The sequence below is a fragment of the Melanaphis sacchari genome, unplaced genomic scaffold (assembly GCF_002803265.2).
Source record: "Melanaphis sacchari strain LSU unplaced genomic scaffold, SCAv2.0 Contig76_pilon_pilon, whole genome shotgun sequence".
NCBI classification, from domain to species: Eukaryota; Metazoa; Arthropoda; class Insecta; order Hemiptera; family Aphididae; genus Melanaphis; species Melanaphis sacchari.
Window position 1 is genome coordinate 347036 of NW_020271544.1, and position 11566 is coordinate 358601.

The following is an 11566-nucleotide window of genomic DNA, read 5'->3' on the forward strand; positions in this document are numbered from 1 at the left end:
GACGCTGAACAGGGTTGTTGAACAAGACGGTGAAGTGTTCCACGGGGTGACGGTGTCGGTAACGCACTACACAAAGATCTGGTACTCGGTGCCACGGTCAAAAAATGGATCTACTATTAGGTCGGTATTCGGTACATTCGGTATTCGATCGCGGACTTGGTCGCGTCCGTTGTTCGCGGCACACACAATACGCGGTACAGAAAATTGTGAGAGAGAGTATGTGTTACGGCGACTATCGGAACTCGGAAGCCCTATCAAACCGTGATTACAGTGTGTGACGACGTCGTCGTCTAAACAATCCTACTCATGGCAAAATACGCTTTGTTTGCATTTCTTATTCTTAGCTGAATTTCATTATGCATATTATTTTTTGAGTTAATATTGACTCCCAAATATCTAAACTCATCTAACTTTTATAGTTAATATTTTTGCATATTTCGATATTTTTTTATTTTAAGGACTTAATTTACAATTTTAATTACATATTTCATCTTTAAGTGCATATTTCGATTTTTGTTTTTTTAAACATTTTTAGATATATACTATTATCTATTATAATAATATAAGAAAAAAAAATTTATATTTTTATAGTTTTGATTAATACAAAAATAAATTAATAGGTAAATTTGTAGGTATAAATGGTTTTTCCAAATATGACCTTAGATTAATAATCGGGGAAATAAAACACGTATACCATGATAGGAAATTATCGATTACCTACAACCATGATTGAACATAGATATTATTTCACTATTGTTCAAAGAATAGTTTTTTTTTGCTAAATTTTTTATGCATAGTTTAACATTTTTGTGCATATATTTATGCATATTAAAGATTTTTTAGCGCATATTAAATTGGTTTTTAATGTATGTAAATCCACGTTCTATTGATCTATACAGTGGCGTATTTATGGGGAGGAAAGTGTTGGGGTTTCCACCCCAATCCCAGAAATATGCAAAAAGCAAAAATAATACAACAACGATCTCAGAAAAAAATCGTGAGTTGGTGTGATTAAAACTATTTTATCTGATGTCTTTTTTTCGTTTTTTTTTTTTTTTGCCGTCTATACGCCCATTTCATGGAACATTTCTGGACCTTCCCCTGTCACTATTAAGACCCCCCCCCCCCCCCACCAAAATAAGTTTGTAAATATGCCACTGTATCTATAAAATTACAAAATCAATCATAATATGACTAATTTAAAATAAGGGTTTGCACTTGGTAGCGTTGGCGTTATTGGATTTGATAAAATTAATTTCACTTTTACAGTTTGGATATAAATATTCTGATATTTAGAGTTAAACATTACTACTTATAGGTACCTACATTGGACTATTTTTTTTTTAAAGTCGAGGGTTATCCAAAAAAAAATTGCTATGTCGGAGTACCTTTAGATAATAGAGCAATTAAATCTGAATTTGTAAAAAATAAACCACAATAAAATAAAATAATAAAAATTTATAATAAAATAAACCACAACAATATAATATAAAATTATATTATTAAACTCGGATAATGGTAAACACGGTAGTACGAACTACGGCTAGTACCTACGATACACCTATGTGTAGACGACAGACGTGTAGATCGTCTATAATCGGCGGTAAGCCCGGGTGTGAATTAGTAATACTTACTCGATTTAATATCGTGGCTAATTTCGAGTAGGGGAGTGTTAATACACAGCCCAGATATTGATGACAAGGAGATTCGGTTATACCTATGGCTAACCCGCTAACCAATTCATTCTTTTAAGTTGAGCATATAATTTTGAAATATTTTAAATTTTACCTATTTTACTTACCTACTGTAATAATTAGGTACATATTTAAAAAATATATTTTGTAATTTGTGTTTAAAATTTAAAAAAAGAAATAAGAAGCATTCAGGACGTAACAGGGGTAGACTTTAAAATCTATGTAGATAACTTTATTTTTTCAATTATTCATCGTCATATTTTAATTTTTATACAGCACTGATAATGTGCTGATTTTTGTCATGGATTGTTTTTTAGAAAAATTTTAATTTCTCTCTTTAATATCCAAATAAATGATTTTATTTAAAGTTTGTTTTTTGGAGTTAAAACTCAAAAGACATGTAAGGATTGTAAGGAATATAACAAAATGTAGGTCAATACTCCGTACTCGTATTTAAGTTTCCTTCTACACTCCTATCTATGCTTAACTTAAATTACTGGATAGACGAATCTATGAGACGAGTGATGACTGTCAAACATTGCCAACAAGAGTAGGTGTACATACCTAATTTTCATCTTTTGTTTGAATTTTTAAAATATTTATACGTTGTATTATGGTATGTAATACTTTATACTATTAATTTATTGTTGTCAATTGAAAATCAGTAAATGCTCGTACAAAAAAAATTGTAAAAGAAAATAATAGGTTTTTATCTTTCTATGAATGAATCCGGAAAAACGTGTTCGTAAAAGCATTTAAGATGATCACCGTTGATACCTTGGCCCATTAGCTCAGTTGGTTAGAGCGTCGTGCTAATAACGCGAAGGTCGTGGGTTCGATCCCCCCATGGGCCAATATTTTTTTTCACTCACTACTAAATATTTGGTAGGTACAAATATGAAATAATTTGTATACATATTTTAACAATTTGAACTAAATCGAACAAAAATTTATTTTTAAATTTTAAATTCTTAACCATTAAAATTGTGTTCTAAAAATATGATTATTAATTTTCATAATTGTTATTTTATTCAATAAATAATCAACATTGAATAAGCAGTGTACGAATAATGTGTTATAGCCAGCGCTATCTATAGCAAGCTTGAGTTCATCCTGTTGTAATGTGAATTTGTCCGCTAGATGACAGGCAGTATATAGAATTAAAAACAACTCACAAACAACTGCGGTATGTAAATTTTATTTTCGTATATTATTAATATTATACTCGTAAAAAAACATAAGCAATATAATTAATATTAATGATGTATATCTGTTTATCACTTTATGGAAATTATAATTATGTTTGAAATAAACAATAAATCATAATATTATAAATATACTGCTAAATAGTATAGAAGTACGTATTAATATTGATATGTATTAATTGTGATAAAATAATATTATATACTAGCTAGAAATATTATTAAAGTTATTAAAATATTGTAAAAAGGGTATTTTCTCGCATAGGCGCCAACTACATAGGTGCTTGGGTGTTTGAGCACCCATTAAAAATATATTATATAATCAAACCTGCGGAGTGCCTACCTAATATAATTAAAATAAACAAAAAGTAACTGTTAGTATTGAATATTAAAATGGCAATCGTAATCGTAAACATAATCTAAAAATGTATAATATTAATAATTAAATATATAAATTTACAACACATGTATTTAAAAAAATAATACATTGATAATTTCTATGATTAGTACTTAGTAGGTATGATTGTAATAATATGTTATGCCGTTACTACAGATTTCTATATAGTATAGAAGTCCGTGGCTGATACTGGTACTATTTACTTGTTGATAATACCGTACAAAATAAATTAATATAATAGTCTATTCTATAATCAATGATAATACTGTAGTTGATATTTTGATAAAATGTTCACATTGGAATGGAAGTATTATATTATCATGGTCTATAGGTTTACTATCTTATATCATGATTCGTGGCCTCGTGGGCCATGGTATAAAACTATAAGCATTACCGACTATTTTTTTTTTTTTTTTATAGGTACCCGATATTTCTACTTATTATTGCACGTTATAACCACCTTTTGTTGCTATGGCATACTTTTATAAATAAAGTCAAAATTCTTCAAAATACATTTGCGTTATAAAAAATAAATATTTTATTTATTTTAATTGTTTAAGCTTATAATATATAATATATATGTTACTAAAACTATTATCTTATTAAATACTCGATATTCATAAAAATCTTTTTATGTTATATAACTTGTAAATATGTTTTGTTGCCAGTTTATAAATAATTTAGTATAGGGAGTGAGAGGGGAAAAGCCTCTCACGAATACTTGACATTGGTAAAAGTATATCTCGTTCAAGTTAGAATTACGGTGAGAAATCGTAAACATATTAAATATTTATTATATTTTTGATCTTAAATAGAATTTAGAATTATAGACTGATATAGAATTCGACCTTAAAATGTAAATATTTATACATTTTCAAAGATGAATTATTACAAGAAAAATCCAATCATCTTAAATCAATTTCGTGGTGATTTAATGTATATTTTTAGATTTCTTGACAGGTACAAATCGATTTTATGTACGGGTTAACCGGCTAATCTATAAAAATATATGAACTAAAAATAAAAGAAGTTATAGATGTTTTTTTAATGAAAAAAATTACTCATTATGCAAGCACTTGTGAGAGCGATCACCTATATGTATTTCTTTTCACCAAATTCACACATTTTTATTTACTTTAGTTAATACGCAGTACGCACACATTCACACTAAATGCACTCATATATTATTTATAAATTTTTCTATACTGAACTCCTAAAAAATAGTCGAAGTATTTTATCTTCACATACGTTGTATCGATACCTACACGAATCAGAATTTTCTATTAATATTTTAACATACATTTTCACATTTACTATATCTTAGAATGGCGGATTTTCAATTTTTTTGTAGATAGGTTGGGGAGATCCAAAATTTTTTTATAGATTAGTCTATTTTTACTAACCTTTGCCTAAATAACTGTAAGTATAATATAGGTACATTATACAGTGGATATGTTTTTTTGATACAACTTATTTAACCGTAATCATGTTGGAATTTCAGTTATAATGTTACTTAGTTCGATAGTTCGCATTACAATCCGTACATAATAAAAAGACATATAATTTAAAAATACTCGGGAATATTCATCAATAAATGTCATGAGTAATGAGTATATATCGATAATACAAATTTAAAAATGAATGTAACTGATAATAAGAATTTTTTTTTACATTTTTATTTTACCATTAAATTGTACGTTGCATCCCATAATAATGCAGGCCAAGTTTCGAAAGTAGAAAGAAATTCTTCCCAGCTTCTCATGAAAAATCAAAATTACATAAAATGACTAAAAATATATATTTTTAGTACTTAACTAATGAAAATTATATACGATTTGAAGGTATACCTACATTGTGGTGTCTATAAATCATTTCAATCCTACGTTCGTATTATCTATTACTTCAAAGTTTAAAATATGATATTATTAAATTAATATTTTATTATTATACAACTATACGTAGGTATATATTATGTTTTTAATTATCACATTGTTAATTAACTATTATAATAAACTGTTGTTTATTTTTGTTTTAATCTACGTGTTGATTATCCATAAACTAGTGCCAATTTTACTGTGACGAAAATTTTATATGGCTTATGGTTTCATGTAGTTGTTAGGAGTCGAGCAACAATAATTATTTCGGCCAGCAACTGCAAGAAATGTATCGGTCTGTTGACTGTATTTTCCGTTTTAATCAAAGAAATGATTTTAACAATTACATGCAGGAATGATATTGTTGGTATTACTATTACATAATCTTATTGGCCGGAACGCTCGGAACCGGAAGTTATTTCCTTCATTCGTTTTTATAAACTTTTTTTTATATAGATAGAGTCCCTTGAACAACAGTTAACCGTGAATATATTGATCTAAGTAAATAAATGCATGTACTCAATAAAAAAAAATGTCCACAGTAAATCGAATTACTCATACAGTTTTTTCATGTAGGTATAATACAGTCAACGATTTTTAGGATTTTTAAAATATGTAAATTTGTTCAATAATATTATAATATCGTAATCACTCATTAGAAACAAAATAATAAAAATACATTCAATTTTTAAATGCATTATTTTAGCTTAAAATAATTAAAACGTTGTTTATTTTTTTGTGAACAATAACTTTTTTAAGTAGGAAATGTATATTGAACTAATTGATACTTAAATAATTTTACTCAGAGTTCGTGTAAAAAGACAGAGTTGTATAAACCTATGCTACAGAGACATGATTAAGAATATTCATATTTAAACACAATATTTAATTTTTTTTTCGTTTTTTAATATTTCACAATTCGAAATACACTAATCTTTTTAAATAACCTGAAATTTAAAATGTATCTATTTATCTATAAATCAAAGTTTTAAACGGATGAGGAGTAATAGCTGCTCAGTTACATAATAAGTGTTGAGTAGGTACCTCGTGTTAAGTAAGTCACTGTAATGCACTTGTTTAATTTTAAATAAAATTATTATAACTCAATTCAAAAAGCGAGAAAAAACGGATTGGTAGCTTATATATTACTCAGATTATTTAATGATATATTTATACTGATATTAAAATATAATACAATTATTTTTCTATTCTTATAAGTATTAGTATATTATAATAAAGGTTGAATTAATGTTTGTCAAAAATATTGCACTTGAAAATGTCATGTGTGTATAAAAATTTACAATATAATGGTTTTTTTTTATTATACTAAAATAAGACATTCCTAGTCCATGTTATATCTACAACTGATATTAACAGATTCGGTATTTTGGACATGGTAAATAATTGTCTAATATTTTAAATGCCTAGTATTATTCAAATTTTAATTTTAAATGTGTATCAAAAAAATTATTTTATTTATATATTTTTTAGATTTATTGGTTTAAGAATGAATTACTTACCTATTGAATTATTGGTTTTGCCAAAATTGCTCCTTACTGCTATTGTACAATGCTAAAGATACATATATGTTTATTATATTGCTTATTCACAAACCTCGCGACAGATTTGACTTCGTTGACTGTTTATCGATAACCAAATGACAACAATACATGCTATAAATTATAATATACTTACTAAATATATAACGTTAATAAATAATATATCATTGTTATTTATTCTTTGTATTTAACAGTGATCGCAATTTATGATATATTCAATTCAATAATATCTATTTATATATATTAAAGGAATATTGTTTGACATCGGAATAGTTGTATTTACCCACCAATTATCTTTTACTGCAAGGCAAAACTTATATTAATACTAATATTTTTGAAAAGCTTATAAGAAATCAAGAAGTTTTTGAGGTCCGTCAAAATATAATGTACATATTATTTATTTAAAGAAATTAAAGGAATATTCAAAAAAATCAAATGAAAATGTATGTAAACCTTATTTAATTTATATTTAAAAAGAATAATTTAAAAAAATAACTTTTTGTCTATAGAGCAGATAAAATTCGTTTTCGGGCTACCATTTTGTAACCTCTGCTATACGCCTTTACAATGTATGCTTTATGCAAGCTATAGTAATATATACCACATTAACATAAACTTTAATTTGTTCGACAATTTTCCATATTTTGATCATTTATATAACATCATACATACGCTAATTAACTTTTTGTCGTTGTGGCAGGTATGTTAACTGTCGTTTTATTGTTTAGGTATTATATCATAAACAAGTTTATACATAATTTATAAATTTTGAATTATACATAGTATAATATGAATCGTTAACAGTATAGTTATATGGATAAAATGAACCAGTTCATCACCGTCTACACGAATCACGAGTAAGTAATAATTAATGTTAAATTAAATTATTAAAATTTTAAAAATAAATACTTTGATATTTTGTGGGAATTTTTAATTTTGTTTTAAAAATATTTTCAATTACATACATATTATTGAGTTTGTTATAATAATCAGTTTGTATAATTAACAATTTTAATTTAAAAGGTCATAATAAATTGGTTTAATTAATAGATCCGGTATAAATACTTCATGGTTGGGTTTTATATTTTAACTGATCGATCAATGTTGTGTTATTGAAATATATTTTTATACATTAACTATCGTTTTAAATTGAAATATGTAGGTACGTAATGCAAACACAAGTACAATGATTAATTGTATGATCGCTTACTTCTTAATAAATCATAATCATATATTTTTTATGTAAACATAAAAAAACTGAATTTAAAACACATTCAACAAATGATTAAAACTTAAAACCTGACGTTAATTCAATATCGTTAAGTTTAGTTAACATCATCTTTATGTTTTTACATAAACAATATCAATATATGTTTAGAATTAAGAAAGTAAATCATAAAAACATCTTCCGAGTCTTAAGAAATGTATTGATAGGAGTTATACGTTTAGATGTTGTGGCTTGTGCTCTTATTTATTATAGAAATAATTTTTAGTGAACGTGGTAAAGAATTAATTATTTATCAAAATTATAAATTTACTTGAACAGAACTTACCAGAAAAGGCCATAACAGGCGGTACACCAAAAAAAAAGTTACAACTCTAAGCTGTACATAATATATAGATAAAGCAAAACTAGAGTTTTAAATGAAGAAATTTAACGCGAATATCTTCCTCCTAAAAACCTAGAACGGTATATCAAATCTGATAAAATGAAGAAGAAAGCAATGAATGGTTTAACAAAAAAGTCGTTAAAATAAAAATCAAGAAAATATCTAGTATATAAAGAAACAACTTTAAGACCGGTGATATTTCAAATATAAGACAAAATTATTAATTAATTCAAACATAGACAACAAAATACTTTAATATTGCCCATAAATTTAAGAAAAATCCAAGAAGCTTTACTAAATATTGAAATATTGATAAACAGAAACAAAGAATTTTCATTTATAAACAATTTTGAAAACAAAATATCGGCATTTTCAACAACGACTAATTAAAATTTTTGTGTTGAGAGAAAAAATATTTATGTACCTATGGGACATTAAATTCTTATTATCTAAACATTTTTATCAATTGTTCACATTTTATACAGTTAACAACAGTCAGTATATTCCCTATGTTTATTTTTCTTTTACAAAACAAAGAAACTAAAATTTATGAACAAGTATTTAATAGTTTAATAGTTAAATTTTCATTGTAGATTTTGAGCAAAGTATATATTTCACTTCTCTCAATCATGACGGAGAAAAGTCCGAAGTTTAGGTTCATCTAATGAATACAACAATCATTCAAGTAATATTGAAAAATGGTATTAAAGTGGATATTTGGATTATCACTACTTATTGAACCTGATAACATTTGAAATTGATTTAGAATAGATTTTATGAGTATTAAACTAACGGAAAAACGAATTAATATATTTTTTGATTATCTCGTCAATACAAAAATTGATGAAAATGCAACTTTTCCACTGTATCTTTGGGTATTGTTTTAAATTTCAGGCGAAAGAACAACACTGCCTGTGAGTCATTTCACTCAGCACTTAGAAAATATTTTTAATTGCCTCATCTAAATATTTTTGTTTTTTATGAAGTTTTAAAAGTTATTTAACTTAAATAATATTTCACAACGAATAGCGTCAAAATAAAAAAATAAGATTAAAAATCATAACTGCAAAAAACAAAAAAAAAAACCATAGTTAAAGAAAATATATCCAAATATTGAAATAAAGATTTAGGCATATTTGAAATCATAAAAAAGATAAACTTTCACTACAAAAAAGTTTATTAAGGTGATAAAATTTAAATCTATATAATAAGTAGCTATATATATTATTTTTATTTTCATTTCATTTTTAAAAAAAAGTAAAAATGGACGCTTAAGAAATTTCAATTTAATAATACTTAGTATAATGCAAGTTACAATAGCCGTACAAGTCAATAATTTTTGTTATATATCAACTCCAGTGTTAGACAATAATAAATTGCATATTTAAAAAAGAAAAAAGAAATTATAACTATATTAATTATATTATTTTATATGAACTAAAATTATAAAATTGAAATTAACTAAGACAATTTTATAATAATATGGGCAACTATTGTTTTTTAAATGGTGTAATTGATACATAAATTACTTTTAGTTTGTTAAAAATAATTAAGCGCAATTGATGTATACATTTTTTTTAATAGTGCAATAGATGTATATTATTGTTATACAGGTAGTTTTTCAAATTCAACGCAATTGTCAAACACTGTATTCATCAAATTTTACTGAAAATTTATCTATAGTTTTTGAATACATAGAGAACAAACAAAGAACCGTCCATTCTTGTATAATATACATATTTAAATGAATTTGTTTTGTTAAATTTCATTTTAACGTTTATAAATATGAATACTACAGGTTTGTTTTTTATAATTGACATAATATTATAGTATATTTGATTCATTAAAATTAAAAAAAAATAAATATTTGTACAATGCAAAACTTAAAAAGTTTTGATTATATCTACTTAATATTCAGTGAATCCTACTGTTGCCCGCCATGTTGTGATCAGTTTTCCTCGTTAATACGTGTGAAATTGATTTAATGAATCAATTAATATTAGACAAAAGTTAGATAGTCCAGCGTGTCTATTTAGCCTGTCCCATTCTCAAATAATATATTTGATCATATTATTAATTACTACGATAAAAACGCTCGATTTATATCAGTTTTATATTTACACATACATAAACACACATATATTATATATATTATAATATGGCGGATTAATGGATTGTATAGTTTTGTGTTTTTGTGGAGATTTCAGATGAAAACGAATACTCAACCTGACTACTTCACAGGTGCGGTCATTCTCGTCTCACCATGCAAAACGTATTGAACAGCCCATGTTGGGTAGAGGCACCTGAATGGAATACAACATCGATAATAGGAGACAAGATAGAACTATAGAAGCATGCGTATAATATAACGACGACATTGGAGACAACGATCGTGTCAAAACGTGTTCGTCTCTTAATCCGATAACGAAACGAGATGAAAACTTCTCACAAAAATAAAAAAACGTATTTTCATAATATAACATAATAATATTATTTATCGGACGAGTGGAAAAAAAATTGTGTTACATTAAAACGTAAAAACTGTTCGAAACCAGTTACCGGCCAAGACGTCACAGGATTTAGTGGTTTTCGAACGTTGGGATACGAGTGAGGTATACGATACAACACTATTCTACCGCTTCTCTGTAATAAATTATAGACGCAAAAAAGTGGTCGTCGGCAATATAGTAACAGCTGATAATAATTATAATTAATACTACTGGTTTGTCGCGTACAGAGAGTCTGTCGATTTTTTGATTTTGACAAATGACTCTGTCACCGCATAAATTGAATTCCAAATTATTGGGTACATTTTATTTATCGTTAAATTGAATTCAAATGATTTTGATATGTATTCATTTTAAAACAAAAGTATGTGACTCAGACAGTTAAAGTTAAGTTTGTACTTTTCTGTGTAAAAAGAACCTATCTGCTTGAGAAATAATAATGTTAAATTGGATTTAAAATATTTAATACATTTAAAACGAAACATAACCATATTATACGTGTATATTCGATACTGACTTAGCAGAAACTACATTTTGGTACGGACCACGAAGTAATGAGTATTATATGCTAATAGTGATTATTTTTTTATCTCAACATTTATTTGAATATTTCAGAAAAATTTTATTTTTTAGAAATTTTTAACTAGCTATCCTAATACCCAACTGTATTAAATAAGGTGTAGTATACTATACTCGAGTTAATAAAGCTAATTAACTACAATA

The 11566-nt window shown here is 25.9% G+C and overlaps 1 non-coding gene and 1 pseudogene across 1 annotated transcript; one reads left to right on the forward strand and one right to left on the reverse strand.

Moving 5' to 3' along the window:
- The window catches only part of LOC112601213, a 2449-nt pseudogene extending 705 nt beyond the window's left edge, over positions 1-1744 (reverse strand).
- A 730-nt stretch (positions 1745-2474) lies between these two features.
- Positions 2475-2548, forward strand: Trnai-aau. The gene has a single exon. It is a non-coding gene; the product is annotated as a tRNA-Ile (tRNA).
- Positions 2549-11566: the final 9018 nt, after the last annotated feature.